This window comes from Molothrus ater, chromosome 5, assembly GCF_012460135.2.
Source record: "Molothrus ater isolate BHLD 08-10-18 breed brown headed cowbird chromosome 5, BPBGC_Mater_1.1, whole genome shotgun sequence".
NCBI classification, from domain to species: Eukaryota; Metazoa; Chordata; class Aves; order Passeriformes; family Icteridae; genus Molothrus; species Molothrus ater.
In genome coordinates, this window is record NC_050482.2 from 36,097,855 (window position 1) to 36,114,378 (window position 16,524).

General features: G+C 37.4%; 1 protein-coding gene across 1 annotated transcript in view; it reads left to right on the forward strand.

Annotated features, from left to right (window-relative positions):
• Positions 1-16,524, forward strand: part of TRHDE (thyrotropin releasing hormone degrading enzyme) — a 205,088-nt gene that overhangs the window by 48,778 nt on the left and 139,786 nt on the right. The gene's annotated exons all lie outside the window — the stretch shown is intronic.

Below are 16,524 nucleotides of genomic sequence, written 5' to 3' on the forward strand. Positions count from 1 at the left end.
CTTAAGTAGGCCAGAGATTTCTGTTCATACAAAAGATGTGAGAAAGTGTATAGCTACTGAGCTGAATAAACCTATTGCTGCTGGCTAGATTCTGCTGGCTTAGTTATAAACCTTCCACCTGTACTAGCTAGTTTCTGTAAGCTACTGAAATTCAAAGGGATGTATGTGCTCACCTTTTATTGCTTTTGCTAAGGATATTGTAACTGAAAAATATCCTAACACAATGAATTATGCTACGTTTGCAGTTCCATGCCTGAAGCAACTTCATTTTTACATTATGGAAACCAATGATTTTCAGTGTAACGATGAAAATATTAAGATGGCTGAACAACTTTAATTTAAACAAGTGAATTACCATTGTGCATTTTTCCCTCGCCCCACATTGCTTCCTGGGTGCTAGCAAGCTTCTTAAAATGGTATATGGACATTGAAAGAATCACTTAATGAAAATTTGGTGGAGATTTTTGGTAGGTACTGCTAAACTTGCTTTCTCTGTTCTCTCTTGTATGTGAATTCTCCTTTTCTTCTAATTTATTTAATTGCCATCTGCTTATGTATTTAAACCATAGCATTTCCAGATTCAGGATCAACTCTGTGAAGACTGCGATTTCTGTCGCTCTCTCTGATTCTTATCAGTAACACTTCTAACAAAGCTGTCCTTGTGAAGATGCATATTTGTCATAGCGATAGCACACTTCAGGAAGTGTATTAAGCTAAAACAACTCCCACTGTTCAACTAAAAAATATGTTCATTGTCATATGCTACTGCTTACTGAAATTAAACTTGGGCAACATTGTAGTCTAGAAAAATCCAGTTGTTTTTTCTTCTTGGAGTGTTTGGCACTGCTACATGTTGTTCTGCTTTTGTAAGTACTGGCCAGTTCAATGATGAAGTGGGTGGGAGTGGGAGGGAAGGGACAAGTGCACAAAAGAACTTAGATAAGTACTTTGGAGACCCTTGTTGGAAGTTTCTGCAGCTATTGCTCTCTCTCTCTGGGAGGCTTAGATGAATCTTTAGAAACTGTTTCCAAATAATGCCTGAGTTTGTGCCTTTGTAATTGATCCTGAGCTCTGTAAGAAGAGGGAACTTACCAGTGGAACGGATCATGCCAAAAGAGGTCCTGATATGTTTTTTATTTAGCAGGGGCTTTGGTCTGTCACCACCACTATGACACTAGGTTTCCTTTTGAAGTCATGTTGTAAAAGCACAGGTAATTTGACAGAACTTAACACGTGGTTCTTTATGATGTGACTCCCAAACAGTAACAGGTCAGTGGTTGAATTCCTCATAAGAAATTATGTGAGATGTTTGCACACCACAGTTCTGTTGTCCTATTTAGATGCTCAGCTGAAAACCAAAGAGTGAGGGCAGGCAGATGTTTTGCTGGTCAGATGTTAGAGATAGAGATATAATTTATCTAATGATATAATTTATATCTAATAATATAATTTATATAATAATATAAATTCTGTCTGTGAGATAGAATTTGAGTATGCATTGAGACAGGCAGCTGTAACTTGCATCCTTTCATAGTTAAGTATTGATGATTTATGTGAGGGACATACAAGTCACTGCAATATTTCCTGCTTTAAAGTTGGTCTGAGAGGTGTTCTTCCTAGGGTGCTAATTCTCAGGTGTGGAAATATATAAAGCTTCACAAAACTGTCAGCCCTAACTTAGATACATAGAAAAATGCATTTATATGTCTTTTCACTGGTAATGTAAAAATTGATTCCTAGGCATCTTTTCTCCATATTCTTGAAGTGTTTTAAGCTTTGCATCGTCTTTTAAGGTAATCACAGAGAATTGAATTTTACTGGCTGTTACTCAGTAACAAACAGGTGCATTAGAAATGCAGTTTTATGTCTCATGCCATATCTCCAGGATTTTCTGTAGAAACCTATAGCGGTTTCCAAGTGATTAAAAGGGTCTCTGAGTTGTACAAGTTATGATTGATAACACAGTGATCTTTTGTAACTCCTAATAAAACCTGCCAAAGAAAGAATGTTGACAAGTTGACTGAAGGATATTTGAAATTGCTCTAAGTCATTCAGAGTAATAGTGAACAGACAGCTTTTTGTAATGCTTATATTGTATTTGGGGACAGCTGGATGGAAGTCCAGCCCAGAAAAATTCACTGTTTTATCTTTGTCAGTCTTTTTCTTAAAAAAAAAAAAAAACAAACTTGCTCTTTGCAATCAAAATACAACTGCTGTGTGGCTGTGTGACAGCTTTGATGTGGAGTATAAAATGGTCAAATCTGAGTATACAGCTGAAGGATAATTTAATGTTTCAATAGTGAAGTGCAGAAAAATAACATTACAAGTGAGTAAAATGTAATTTTAAACATTAAAAACAAATCTTCCTACAAGTAGTTCTAACCTCTTGAAATTTTACATATACTTGTCTTTGGATGTTCCTTTAATATTAATCTGTCTGTCCAACCATATATCCTGGCTGTACTTTACAATGGTAGGCCTATAAAGACTGTAAGAACACATCTGTAGATAAAATTTCAGTCAGCAGATGCCAGACTTTTATGGAGACTCTCCCAAACTATAGTTCCTACCTTTCTGCTGTCATATGTAACAGGTGTAAGTCTGATCATGGAACCAAGAAGTGTGCACATGGGATAAGGAATCTGGGAACAGACAGTCTTACAAGCATGTGATGACTTTGGAACTGTGGATAATGAGAAGATTGGCTGTGCTGGTTTTTGTTGGTGTAGAGTTAATTTTCTTTTGGTGGCTGGTGTGTGACTGTGTTTTGGATTTGTGCTGAACACAGTGTTCAGAACACAGAGATGTTTGTGTTATTGCTGGGCAGGGCTTACACTGAGCCAAGGCCTTTGCTGCTTTTCATGCTGCCACACTGCTGAGGGAGCTGGGGGTGCCTGGGCAGCTGGGAGGAGACACAGCCAGAACACGTCACCCAAACTGACCAAAGGGGCATTCCAGAGCATCTGACATCATGCAAGGTGTATCAAGTGGGGGAAATAAGGAGGAAGGGGGTGATGTGTGGAGTGACGGTGTTTGTCATCCCAGGTCCTGATGGGGCTCTCCTGGAGATGGCTGAACACCTGCCTGCCCATGGGAAGTGATGAGTTCATTCCTGGTTGTGCTTTGCTTGTGTGTACAGCTCCTGCTTTCCCTATTAAAGTGTCTTTATCTCAACACACAAGTTTTCCAGCTTTTATTTTTCTGATTCTCTCCCTGATACCACTGGTGGGGGAGCGAGCTACTCTGTGGTGCTTGGCTGCTTCTTGGGCTTGACATTGTGGCAGTTTTCAGGCTTTTATCTTATGGGTTCCATGGAGAAGATGGGTCCTGTTCAATGGTTATGAACTAGTTGTCCCTCATTTCAGAAGTGTCTGGACCTTTTTTCAGTTGCCTCTTCCACTTAGAAATCATCACTGCAGTTCTTTTCCATCAGACTCAAGAAGGATCAGGCAAGCAGACTGTCCTACATGCAGTTTTATAAGACATTACTTCAGTGGTGTAAAGTAGTTTTATTCCCTTTGATTTTTTTGGAGGTTGTTTTTAACCAGCTCTTTCCAGAGTACCGTTTTTCAGGCTGGTCCCACAGTTCAGCTGCAGTGCTGAGAAGCTGCTGCTGGCTGGGCTATGCAGAACTTCTTGAGTCAGGTCTGCTGCCAGTATGCATGAATCTATAACCCTGGAAGATTATAGTCACAGATGGTACAGCAGCATAAAGCTAAGTGTAATTCCAAAGTAGCTTGTAACATTCTAGTGTATGTTGTGTGTGTTATCAAAATCAGGGACCTCAGCATCAGAAAGCCCCTGATTTCTGTCAGCACATAAAGGTGGCAGAGTCAACCCACCTAGAGATAAAGAACTGTCTTCTACTCTACCACTTGCAGCTTATTTCCATTATTCAAGTGGTCTGTAAGTAAAAGATAGAGAAGCTGTAAAATTGTTTCCCTTCAATATTCATATTTAGGAGCGGGGCTCCTATAGAGAAGTAATAAGACTAGAGATAATATAAATGTCTTTCTTCATATCAAAACTTTTGACTTGACAAGCAAGCTGTTTTATATTTTGGAAGGTAATTCCATGCAGAACTAGTCTTTTGACAGCATATTCTTTGATCTGTTAGACTGGTGAGCTTCACTGAAACTCATTTTAAAACTCCCAGCTGGGATTTTGCCTTCCCTGCACATCCAGGATCAAGGCATTTTGGCCTAGGGATTATGAACAAGTTGAGGTGGCACAGTGTTATTCCATCTTTGTGTGAAGATGGAAAATTCTGATTGGTTCATGGTATTAAAATGCAGAACCACTCAGGTATATTTAAAAGCTTTTTTGAATGTCTTTATCCATCTATCATCACGTGCAAAGGATACTGCCTTTCTTCAAGTTGCTGAAGCCTCATTTGTTTTGCAGATCTGTATAGAACTGGATTTAGAAAATCACAAGTGGATGGGGTCTCTTCAGTAAGACATCTTTTCTTTGTCCTAATATTCTAGCACCTTGTTCTTCCTTAAACTAAGCATGCTAGTGAAAGATGTGTTGTAGAAAGGTAGTAAATTGTCATTTGTTGGTGTTCTCTCAATACATGTATATGATTTTTTTGCCAGTAGCTGTGTCTCATGCTCTGATGGAGAAATTGTATGAGTGCATTCACCTCATATACAGTTCCTTCTTTTCCAATGACTGACACTTTTCTAGAGGTGTGTGAAATACCCTAGTAAAGGAAAGGCATCTTCATCCTCTCACAAATCTCTTGTAGGGGACACATTCTCAAAAGCATAGACCATGTTGCATTTCTTTCAGCATGAATAAGTTGGATTTTCGGTATAATCCATTAGAATCATTGGTGCAACTTTTTTTCTTTCTTGTCTTAGCCGATTTAGTGAAAAATGGAAGAGCAGATGCACACATTGGATTTTATAATAAAGAAATATTAGAACCTTTGGATTACACTTTTCTTTATGCTGATCACTGAGTTTTACTTCAAAATCTAATAATAATATTTTCTCATTTTTGCTGTCTTGGGGAGGATTGACTGTGTAGACTGAGTGCTGAATATCATTATTATAGTGCTAATTGCCTTTGTTATCCTTTTCTGGTCTTTCTGTGTGTGCCATTTTTGATGGCAGTGGCCTCTGAGTCAAACTGTTTTCTTATTTGTACATCACATTCCTCTGTGGTGTACTGTGTTTTCCAGACTCAGTTAGTGTGAAGCTGAAGCTGAATCCTGTACCTGATTGCTTAAAACTACCATCTGAGATTTACTTCAGGTTTAAAAATTACATGTGCTCAAAATGTAATGAAATTGTGATGGGTTTTAGCAGCATAGTAAGATTTGTATTCTTGAGAAAGAATTTTTTCTGTATCAGTTGAAATAGAGATGAAAAAGGATTTTTTCCCTTCTTTATTTATGTCACCTGAAGTCACATGTTATGACATTTGGGATTATGGATTTACTTGGACTTCATCTGGAAAGTTTGGTTTGTGAGTTGGACTGGACAGTTGAATCTGTGCATACTAGCTTTTCTACACTACTGTGTTAACTTCTGCATCCCTGCCAACATGATTGTGAAGGCAGTATAGTTGTAGTACTTAACAGCATATAAATAACTTTTTGTTTACCTTCTCTGCTCTTGACATTATTTTTATGTCCACTGGAGCTGTTCTAACATTGAACCCATCTCTCCATCTTTAAACTCTATTACAGCAATCTTTGCTTGACATCTTCCTTTCATGTTTTTATACATTGCGATGAGCACTGAGATGGGGAATCCCAGGTGCAGTTAGACTAGAAATTCAGTATATGGTTGGAGAGCTGCCAGGAGCTGGGATGAGTTGCAGATTTAAGAATCAATATGAACTGCCTGACTGCCTGACTGTGGGCTACTAACTGGTTGTCCTTGCTACTCAGTATGCATACTTAAGTTGTGTTTAAATGGGATGGCACCAAAATATATACTTTAAGAAGATGATTTCAGACATAAAGATAATGTTCTGTATGCTTGCTCTTAAAAGGGGATACCTCATTTAGGCCCTGAGTTTATCATAAATCTGATTTAGAATGTTTTTAGCTAAGACATTTTATTCAATTGGATCAGACTTTATTTCTTCCTTTATGCGTCTTTTAGATGTTGATGTAATTAACAAAAGTTGATTTCTTTTCCTTTCTTGTTTCTGTCCAAAGCAAAAATATAATACAATTTTAGAAGATGAGATTGGGGAATGTTTGTAGGCTGTATTTATGTAGACAAAAAACTTTTTAAAACAGGAGTTTTGAATCCACAATTAAGGTATAGTGTACAGTCAGTGCATATGGGCCTGTGCTTAAGTTTCCCATTACTGCATATAAAGACTAAGTAAAACATATTGAGATCAGAGTATTTAATTTTTTTTTGTACTCATCACTATTGATTAATGTACGATACTACTAATAGCACATTTGTGTATTGTGGGCTGCCTCAGCTAGGCTGTAATCCCATCAGCTATCATCAATCAAACATGGCTAGGCACGACCAGAGTTTGTATAAAGGCTGTCTCGTTGGGAATACAGTCTTTTAATTCAGTTGATGTTCTGCTTCTGACCAAGTCAATTCTTCTTTTGCAGTAGGATGAAATAAACCCAAAGAAATCCTTCACTGTGTCAATGCCTTAAAATAGTTTCCCATTTGGTGCAGTATACATATGGATAGTTACATTTGGTGAAATTTCTCCATAGTGTAAATTGTGTTTCTGTGTCAATAATTCTCCCACAACTAAAACCCCATTAAACCAAAACCACTTTGGAATAATAAATGAAGTGATTAAGTCACTATTGAAGTGCTATAAAATCTGTCATCACTCATTATCCAAACTAAATTCTATGGTTCAGATATAATTTATCTTATCTTATATAAGATATAATTTGTAGGCTTACTTTTTTTTCAATGAAATATTATTGTCAGATGCCCGGAATTTCTGTATGTTGTCTCTTGAATATATATAGTGTAGAGTATGAAATGAAAGTCTTGTGTTGTATTATAAATGTCAGAATAAAATACATGCTGTATATATTTTCATATGGTGATGGGTAAGGATGGAAGAATATTTTTGTGACCAGAAATATTTGACATTACAAAGTACAATGGCTGTGAGATTGCAGATTTTATAAGGGCTTGAAAATTAGATTTATAAAAAGATTAACAATATTGCTAAAGGGATTTTCTGGAATAGGCAATATTAGAGTGTAGAGTGATATCCAAACATGTTAAAAACATTCCCACTGAATAATAATTGGAATTATTAAAAAATTATTGTATTTTGTGGTTAAAAATAATGCTAATGATTTTTGTTTTTCAAATAGCAGTAAACATTTTTGGAAGAAAGATGGTTTTAAAATGTATCCAGTGTTTTAGGCCTGTTAACTGGCATGCCCTCAGTGGACATAGAAAATAGCTAATTTTTTCGGTAAGAACATAATAGAAGAAGAAGAGTTGTGCAGCCCTATAGATTCAAATGAATAATTTCTCAATGGAGATTTCAATCCAGGAGCTATTTGAACAAGTCATTTTTGAATTTAAGTACATGATTATTTTTTGCTGACTCAAATCTAACATATTTAGGTACCTCATTCCCCTGTACTTTTCGATACCTAACGGGGGGATGCTAACAGGTGATTTGTATCTGTAGTGGTATTAAATGTGAGAATGTTTGGTAGTTAACAGATGTCAATATCAATGTGCTTACAGAATAAATGTTTAAGATTCATATAATAAAATATAAATGAAGAAAAAGCTGAACTAGATGCAATACATATTTTTTACTTGCTAGAGACTTTACTTTTGAACAAACATGTAAACTGACCTTTTCAGCATTGACTGTGCTGAGGTTTATAATTCATAAGAATGGAAAAAACCTCAGGTGGTAAGTAATGGTTTGCAATTGGCTAAAATAAGCTTTCATGGCAAAAATATGACCAATACTTAGAACAAATTTTCAAACACCTTTTTCCTGATACCTGCTTGAAGAAGAAACCATTTTCCAAATTCCTTCAATAGGAAAGAAGAATTTTGTGGAATATTTCAGTTAATGGAAGGTGCTTCAGACAAAGTTTGCTTTCATTTAGTTTTGATGGGATTTTCAGTCCTAGATTTTCAGTTGTAAGTAATCCTTTCCTCTCAAATTTGTAGCTGATTTCCTGCATTGCCTGCATGACAAGTAAACTACAAATTATATTAAAGTGCATGTACAGTTCATGAAAAGGTGTTCTTCTAATTGATGTATCATACTGTTAGATTTCCAGGAGTACTAACGTTTGTGCTGGCACATGGTACAACTGTTTGGGGTCACCTTCTCACCCATCATCTGCCTGAGGAATCTGTGGCTCATTTGGGCAACACTCCAGTGTAGTATGGCTCCATGCAACACTCTGCATTAGGATTTTCCCATCCTGGAAATACAAATATCAGTAGCAAGAGTAACAGAGCAGTAAGCCTTTTCAATACCACTCGGGTTTCCTTGAAATTACTGCCTTAAGGACCAAATCTTAGGTTACTCAAATGTAAATTCAAATTAAAGAAAAATCAGTTTGCTTTCCAGAAGTACTCTTCGCTTGTGCTTTTGAATCCATAGTCTCTTTTTGTGTCCACAAAACTGGGAAGTTTTCCATGTTGGGTCCTCTCAGATTTTATTTTGGGATGTAATTATACCATACATTGACAGCTGCCAGAAAAGTCTGGATTATGAAGCACCTCTGCCTCTTATGGCTTGTTCACACTTTCTCCACTCGTGGGCCTTTAAAATGGTTATTAAATATTGCTGTCAGTCAGCCTATTGAAATGACTCAAGTAAAAATAAGCTGCCAGGAAGGATTCTCCTGGACCCTGGGATCTTTTAAAGAGATAAGCATTCAGTTTTTAAAAGATACATGGAGGGAGAAGACACTTTACATCTAATAATTAGTATCTACCCCTCCCAGTATCTTGTGGATTAATATGAGGGAATATCTCATGAAAGAGTGCCCAGAATCACTTATTCAAAACGCAAAAGCAATGGACAGAAACCAGCATTTCTCTAAACCAGATTTATAATAATTGTGTGGTTCTTTTTCAGACCCTATTCTAAGAGTCATATTTTTCCTGTGATTGGTTTGTTTAGTTTTGCTTTCTGCCAACAAGCTGATATTTTATTAGCTTTCAGATTATTTTCTGTAGTTTTCATAAGTTGTTTGAGCAGCTAAAAATTTCTTTTTGCCTTTGCAAATGAGTCTGAATAGAGTCACCAGTTTTCAGTGTCTCTGGGATCATGTTAAAAGTAGCTGGAGAGGTTTGGGGCAGATTGTTACTGTTGCTAAAAAGTTGTTAATCGGGTAAGAATTGCTCTACCTCTGTTTTTGTTTCTTTCTCTGAGATCTTTTGTCAAACTCATGTTGACAAGACAGTAGTGAAAAAGGTTGTTGAGAAGAACTGGCTGTAGTCCCTTCAAGAACTAGTATAGGGGCCCCGTACACTGGCATTTAAGATGCTATAAGCCAAGTAAATTATGTAAGAAGAGACAGATTCATTTGCATTGACTTTTTACTGGCTGACAAAGCAAATTGTCTTTTCTATCATGTTGTGGACAATTTACATTATTTGTTAAATGATTTCTAAAATAGAATAAAAGCATCTGGAGAAAATAATCACAGAGAAAAGCCTAAGGGATAATCTTCAGATACAGCAAAATAATTGGAGCCTTAGCTATACAGGTTGTTTGAAGCATAATTCCATGCCCAGAGGAGCCAAGGGGAGAAACCTGGAAAGGTTTCCACAGATATTGATTCAAAGCTTTGAGCTGGCAGAATCAGGAAGCCAATTTCTTGTCCCTCATTTCTTGTCCCTCTTCTCCATGTAAAGAGGTATATTGTGCTTTTATCAAGCAATTTTATAGACTCAGAATTTCTTCACAAGCTCTAATCCATCTCTTAATTCTAGGCTTTGGACCAAAGAATGTTTCCTGACCTTTCTTGCTTTCTTTTATGGCTGAAAGAATCTTTATTGCAAGGAAACACTACCTAAATCCCTAGAAAGAAGCTGTCTCTTTATATAGATTGTTTCCTCCTGTGTAAAAACCATACGGCAAGATTCTCAAGACAGCAGAGTCTCTGTGCAGTAGCAGAATGAATATATGTCTTTTTCTGAGAGTAGATACACACTCTGGTGGGATGCTCTGGTGGATGGTCTTCCTAAACCGGTGATATTGTTGATGTGAAGGAGGTTTGTTGCACCTTTTTGTTTTAGACAGGCTTGCAGCATTGCAAAAGTGAGGTGCCTGGTGGCTGCTGAGAGAGGAACTGATATTTTGCTTTCAATTTTAAAGACAGAATTTGAAACATGGGGAGATCATATGGCACATGGCAGAAGCTTCTTCAGATTTCACTGAATTTCTGTTCACTAAAAATCTACTCCAGATTTAAGTTTGTAGATTATTAGCTGTGAATTTGTATTCCCTTCTGGACTGGAGAAGAAGCTTGCAAATTTCTGCATGGCCTAAAGTAAATACACAGAAATCTGTCTGCAGGATGGATCTTTTGCTGATCATGTGCCCCAGTCAAGTTGTTGTGTTGCATACAGGCAAGACTCTACTCACTGCTTCTAGGCAAGGAGCTGAACTTTACACCTGGTTTCTGTAGGAGATGGGCAGCAAGGCTTCCCTTGGTTTCAGATATATAGGCATCGCTACTTTTTCTTCCATGGCATCAGCTGCATGTTTTGGCTGCAGGCTGATCTGAGGAAATGGGGACAAGAATGACACTACAACAGCATGATTCTTGGTAGTCTTTTGTGTTTCTTGAACTGTGGGAGACAAAGCCCATGACATGTGTACATCACTGCTGTTGTTGCTCAGTTATCCCACTCATTAGTGAATCAGCATTTCCAGAAGGAAATTCTTTGGTCAAATGTTGTTATCTGGGGAAGTGCTGAGTGAGTAAGTTCTTCCCCCTAGCTAACACCTCACTCTGAACACCAAGGAGTATATTTCCTTCAGTGTAGTGTCCTTTTGGAGTACATCAAAGAAAGGAATTGAAAAAAAGGCAAAAGTAGAGTTTACTTTGGCTATTGATATTTCACTTTTGGGGTGCTTGCATAAGCATCCCAAGCTCTCTCTCAGGGATGAAGGGACTTATTTTTTCTCCATCTTCATTGTGGGAAATGTCAAGTGATAGAAACATATTTTAGTAATAGTTCTGTCTGCTTTCCATGTGTTCTTCCATAGCATACATGTGGTATATGTATGCTGGTTGTTTTGTGGATCAGACTCTTCAGAATCAAAGCTGTTACTTTTTGTATTGTACTTTAAAAGAAACACACAGAACTGTTCTTTTGGTGTCAGGTTTCTGAAAGGACTAAAAATGTCTTCAGTTAACTCTTGCTTGTGATAAGCAAGTGATAATGGCATCCTAGAACTAAGTGACCAAGAAAGAAGCACAGGCAAACAGAAATAGTTACATATCTCTAAGTGCCACTAGTTGCTTTTTTCTTTCCCTAGTCTGACATTTCTTCTAAAATGCTGTTGGACAACAGCCCCAGAAAGATAACTTGTACACTTACTATAAATATTTTCACAGTAGTAAAAATGTCTTGTGGTGAGACCACCCTGAAGAGGAGAAAATGCAGCATTTGTTAGAGCCAAGTTAAGAGAGTGCATCATGTAGCTGGGGACACATCCTGGAAAAGGACCTCCTGAGTTGTTGCACCCAGTCTTACTACTGTGTTTGATAACCAGCTATATCAGCAACTCATCAAACTTCAGTTTGAATATGTCTAGAGTCTTCTGATTCCAATACTCATACCAGAAAATGTTCTGGATTCAGAATTTCTTGAAAGAATTGCAGAGCATGAGGTCTGAATTCTGGTTATGGTGGCCAAATGCTTCATTTTACACTACTTTTCAGAAGAAAATGAAAACATTGATTTTAAAGCCTGCCATATAGAACATTAAATATAAAGTTTCTTGTTTCTTCCACAGTAAATGTGTCCTGACCTGGTAAAGGAGGGACAGTGCTGTCCTTTAAGAGATATCTGTGTCCTTCTTGGACTTGATAGATTTCATTGGTCTATAAAGAGTATGCAGTAAGGAAAATGTGCAAGTAGGAAAGACTGAATCTAGATCTTATGTGTAGTCCATTGCTTTGAAAGAAAACATTTTGACTTTTTGTCATACCTTAGGCCTGGAGCAGAAAGGAGAAACAAATCAGAGAAAAAGGGCTCATTGTAATCAAGGGAAGGTCTGACAAATTAGGCATGACATGGTACCCTGTTTCCTCTTAGGACCCCTAGCTTCCTCACAAAACATGAAGAATGGAAAATCTGGATGCCCTGGGTTTGGCCCTTTTGTTAGATGCCACTACTGAGGTCCAGGAGTAACAGTAACTGGATCATTTATGTTGTTTCTATTTTGTGGGATACTATCATAGGGCTATTATTTCTCTTTTTCAAGCTGTCACTTCTACATCTTTCCTAAATCCATTCAGTTTCTTTCTATTCCATGTATTGATAAGGAGCCATGTCTGGCTTTACTACAGACAGTTCTTTCCCAGAGCCGGGTCTTAGATAATCCACACTGTGTCTGGGGAGGCAGATTAATTTGTAAAACTTGGTGTTTCCAGTTCTCATCAAGGCTAGAACCTTTCAGGTCTTGTGAAAAGGAAGAGTCAGATGAATAAAAGTAATCATTTACAGTAGATTATCTGAGACTTTTTGAGATATGTAAACCCTCTTGCTCTAGCACATAATACACCTGCTGATTGACAGAGATGGAAGGGCAGAAGAGAGAGAGAGGCTAACAAATGAGAAAAAGGATCAGGTTGTGCTGTAGGCTTTTTACAGCTCCTCATTCTCAGTGGTGCTACTTACTAAAGCATTTGGGTTAATTAAGATGCAAAAGTTACATGGTTACTGGAGGGGATGAGAGATTGTATTTTCTAGTTCTGGGTGCAAAGTCAGCTTAAGATATTTTTTAGGCTATCTATATACCCTTCCAGACAGGATTAAGATCAGTTAATCTCAAAATTATTATCATCCCAAAGACACTTATTACCACCATAGTAGCTCTCAGTAAAAAGACTGTGTTGCCTTTTGTATGGATCACACATGTGCCCTGTGTACCTTTCTATAAAATAAGAGACTAATGTGTTTCAATCAGTGTCAGGCTATGAATATGGACTGTTTAGTCTTCAGTGGAATGAGTCTCATGCCTTGTAGAAAATAACTTATTGAAAGTTCACTTGTTGTCAGTCCAGGCACTGTTTGGGTGTCACCTCTCACATTAGCACTACCAAGGCAGAATATGCCAGTAAGATAGGTGAAAATTCTAAATTTCTTCCTGCCTGGATTGATGCATACAAATAAGAGTTTTTCTGGCAGAAGATGTGGAAGTGAAAGAGACTGAAAAGTGAAGAATTAGAATTACAGATCTGGGTCATAGGAGAAAAAAATGTCTTGTTATTTGGACTCATTTTTGGTCAGGGGTAGGTGAAGGAAATAGGGTGAAAATAACAGTTCATAGTTGGCAAAACTACTGGTTTACTAATTAAATAATACAGTGTGGTAGAAACTTCTAAAGTTGGTTGAAGTTCAAAGTTCTTCCTTCTCTTCAAATTATCATACTTTTTTTTTAACTGAGGCTGCTGTTTGTGTTTAGGACATGAGTATGTTTGCTTCACTTTAACTCAATTTAAGGCTGATTTAAAAAATAACTAGTTCACTTTAATATGCTTCCTGTTGCTTGTAATGCTCTTAACAATGGAATGTTGGAGTACTGTATTAACTAAATATCCTGCTTCTAAATTCAAGGGCATAAAAAGAAGCTACTTCTCCCCTTCAGTGGCATTGAATAGTTTTTAATTCATTGATTTGGAGAAGTGTCCTCCAGTGATAATGAGGGAAAGTCTTTGCCATGTGGTTGCTAATGTGTGTTAAGTGAATGTCTGCACACCAGAGCATACAGAGTCATTCTGTGTGATTTCTGTGACATAAATACGAGAGTAAGTGTAATATAATAGAAATGTGGATGTTTTTAAGAGCGTGAGACAGAGAAAGGCAGATCTGCAATGCTGGAAGAGAGGCGGAACTTGTATTGTGGAATGCCCTAGGGACCTGATTGTATCAGTTTACATTTCCTAGGCCTGTTTTGCAGAGAAAACAACTATTTTCTATTTTTTTAAACTGTAAATGGAAGTCTTTTTTCTTTGGCTTATGGATTAGCATTGTTGACAAAGTACTCATGAGTTGCCTCCAGGTTGTTGCTGTAAGTTGAAAGCCACTGGCAATTTTGTTTGTTAGAGGATGAAACTGTTTAGGAGAAAAGAAAGAAGAAAGGAAGGGATAGAGGGAAAAAGATAGGGTTTCCTAGGGGGTTATTTTAAAATGCTATCTCCTTGCTTTGCACCTGCTGAGAAATTAGAATTTAAGCTCGCCTGGATTCCCTATGGCTATTTGCTGTCAGTGCCTGTTTTGGCAACTTCTGAGCAAAAAGCATGAAACAGCTTTGAGTCTCTTTCTTCTCCCCTCCTTCCCATCTGTTGCTTCACTCTGGATCATGAGGTGTGCCAGCCTCCTTGTGCTGGGAGTGAGATCAAGCAGAGGCTCTTCTATAAATGCTGACAGTGTCCGAGACCCCTTTAATTGGCATTATCTGCAGTGTCCCAGCTATCAGCCGAGGATCAATGCAGACAGAGCATGGAGCAACACCTGGAGTCTTTGCACTGGTATGAACGAGTTTCTGAAAAAAGAAGCCTGGTCTTGCAAGCAAGGCAGTAAGAGCATTAGTGTTCTTTGAGGCTGGTACCTCTCTGAAATCAGTTTTAGGGTTAAGGTTATGCAACCAGTGCTATGTAATTTTTTTTAGTATATACCACTCTAGGACTAATGTCAGCTAAAGGCAAAAATGTATAGAAAAGGCAGGTGCATGTACATTTCAGACTGAAGGCAGAAAAAATATTTGATCTTTCATTTTTTATTAGCTAACCCATTTTTCACCAAAGCTGAGGTGGAACAGGTGTGGCCAATTCAAGGATTCTGCCTTTCCTGGAAACAGTCAGGTATGAGTGACTTGAGAGTATGGGAGATATGACACTTCCTTTGTTAGCTGCATACTCATGATTTGAAGCATGATTATGAAATCCTTCCTGTAACACATGAATTTAAAATTAATTCTAACTGACATTGTTGCAGAAGTGAAGGTTCCTGACCTCGTTATAGGGGTATAGAAAGCTAGCTGATAGGCTACCTATTAAAAGTTTATAAAGCCATGTTGCATAAAGACAGCTCTTTGAATTTGGCTATATGTTTCAGTAGTGAAGGCTGATTTTTTTCCCCTGTTGTAACATTTCATCCTGAATTTTCTTTGTAAAGTGGGCAAAAACAGTAACATGTTTTTTATTTCCTTGTTTTCAGGAGAAAAGGAGGCTAACAACAAAGAAAAGTGTATTTCACAATATTGAAATTATTCGGATGAGAATTATTCTGAGAGGTGGAATTTAAAATTAAAAATTTCTCTCTTTCTCCCTTCTTTCTAGTCTTCCCTATTTTTATCCAAAACAGTTTGACTTTGAGAGTAAAAAATATGTTATTAAGAGGGCTTTTCACAGAGAGTTTATTAAAGAGATGGATAAAACTGTAAATGAATTCATGCAGAACTATAGTTCATCAAGTCCTGCAAGGGACACTACTACCTCTCATGCTCATCAAAAGTGGTAGGAGATTGGTTTGAAATAGATAGAAGAAAGTACTTTTTGAGAGTCTTTAGTGAAGTGCAGGAGAGAATTTTTGATTAATTTGCTCCAGTAAGGAATTGGATGGAAGTTGCCGCCTTTTTATCAGTTTCTGAAACTGATACTCTGGTTACTAAAAGTTTAATTTTTAGTATTTTCAGGCTACACTAACATCTTCTGTCACTGACTTCGCTGCTTCCTGGATGTGGAAATGTCATTTTTTACATATTTGTTTATCTCTGACTGTAACTGCTGGATATACTTGTGAAATAAAAAGGAAATGAACAGCTCTTGCAGTTTCCAAAACTGTCATGCTAAAATAAGTCATAAACATAATTTGGGAAACTTGTCAGACTGTAATTAGGATTAGTTTTATTGAAGGCTGTGTTGTGGTGGTTACTAAGCAAAAGATAGAACATAATTAATGACATCCACTTCAAGTCACCTTGTATTATATGCCTTTTAACTGTTGATTTATTGGTGCAAAATTACAATGAGGTGGCAGTGTGTGCCACTTCAGCATATTTGGGTGAGCCATTCAATCACCTCGAACATATTTCCTATTTGGGCTGGCAGACAAGCTTTGCATCAAGTGGCAGAGGAAGATAGATGTAGTCTGGAACTGTGCAGAAGAATGCTGCTTCAGGTATGCTCTAAGTTGGTGTTTTTCCTGAGTATTTTATGCTTTACCAGCACTATGTTTGTTCATATACCCATACAGAACCTTGACATAGTCAAGAAAAAACACATTGCAGCAGATCTGCTCTTCCTCTTGCATTCTGTTGCAAGCAAGAGGATTAGTGGTC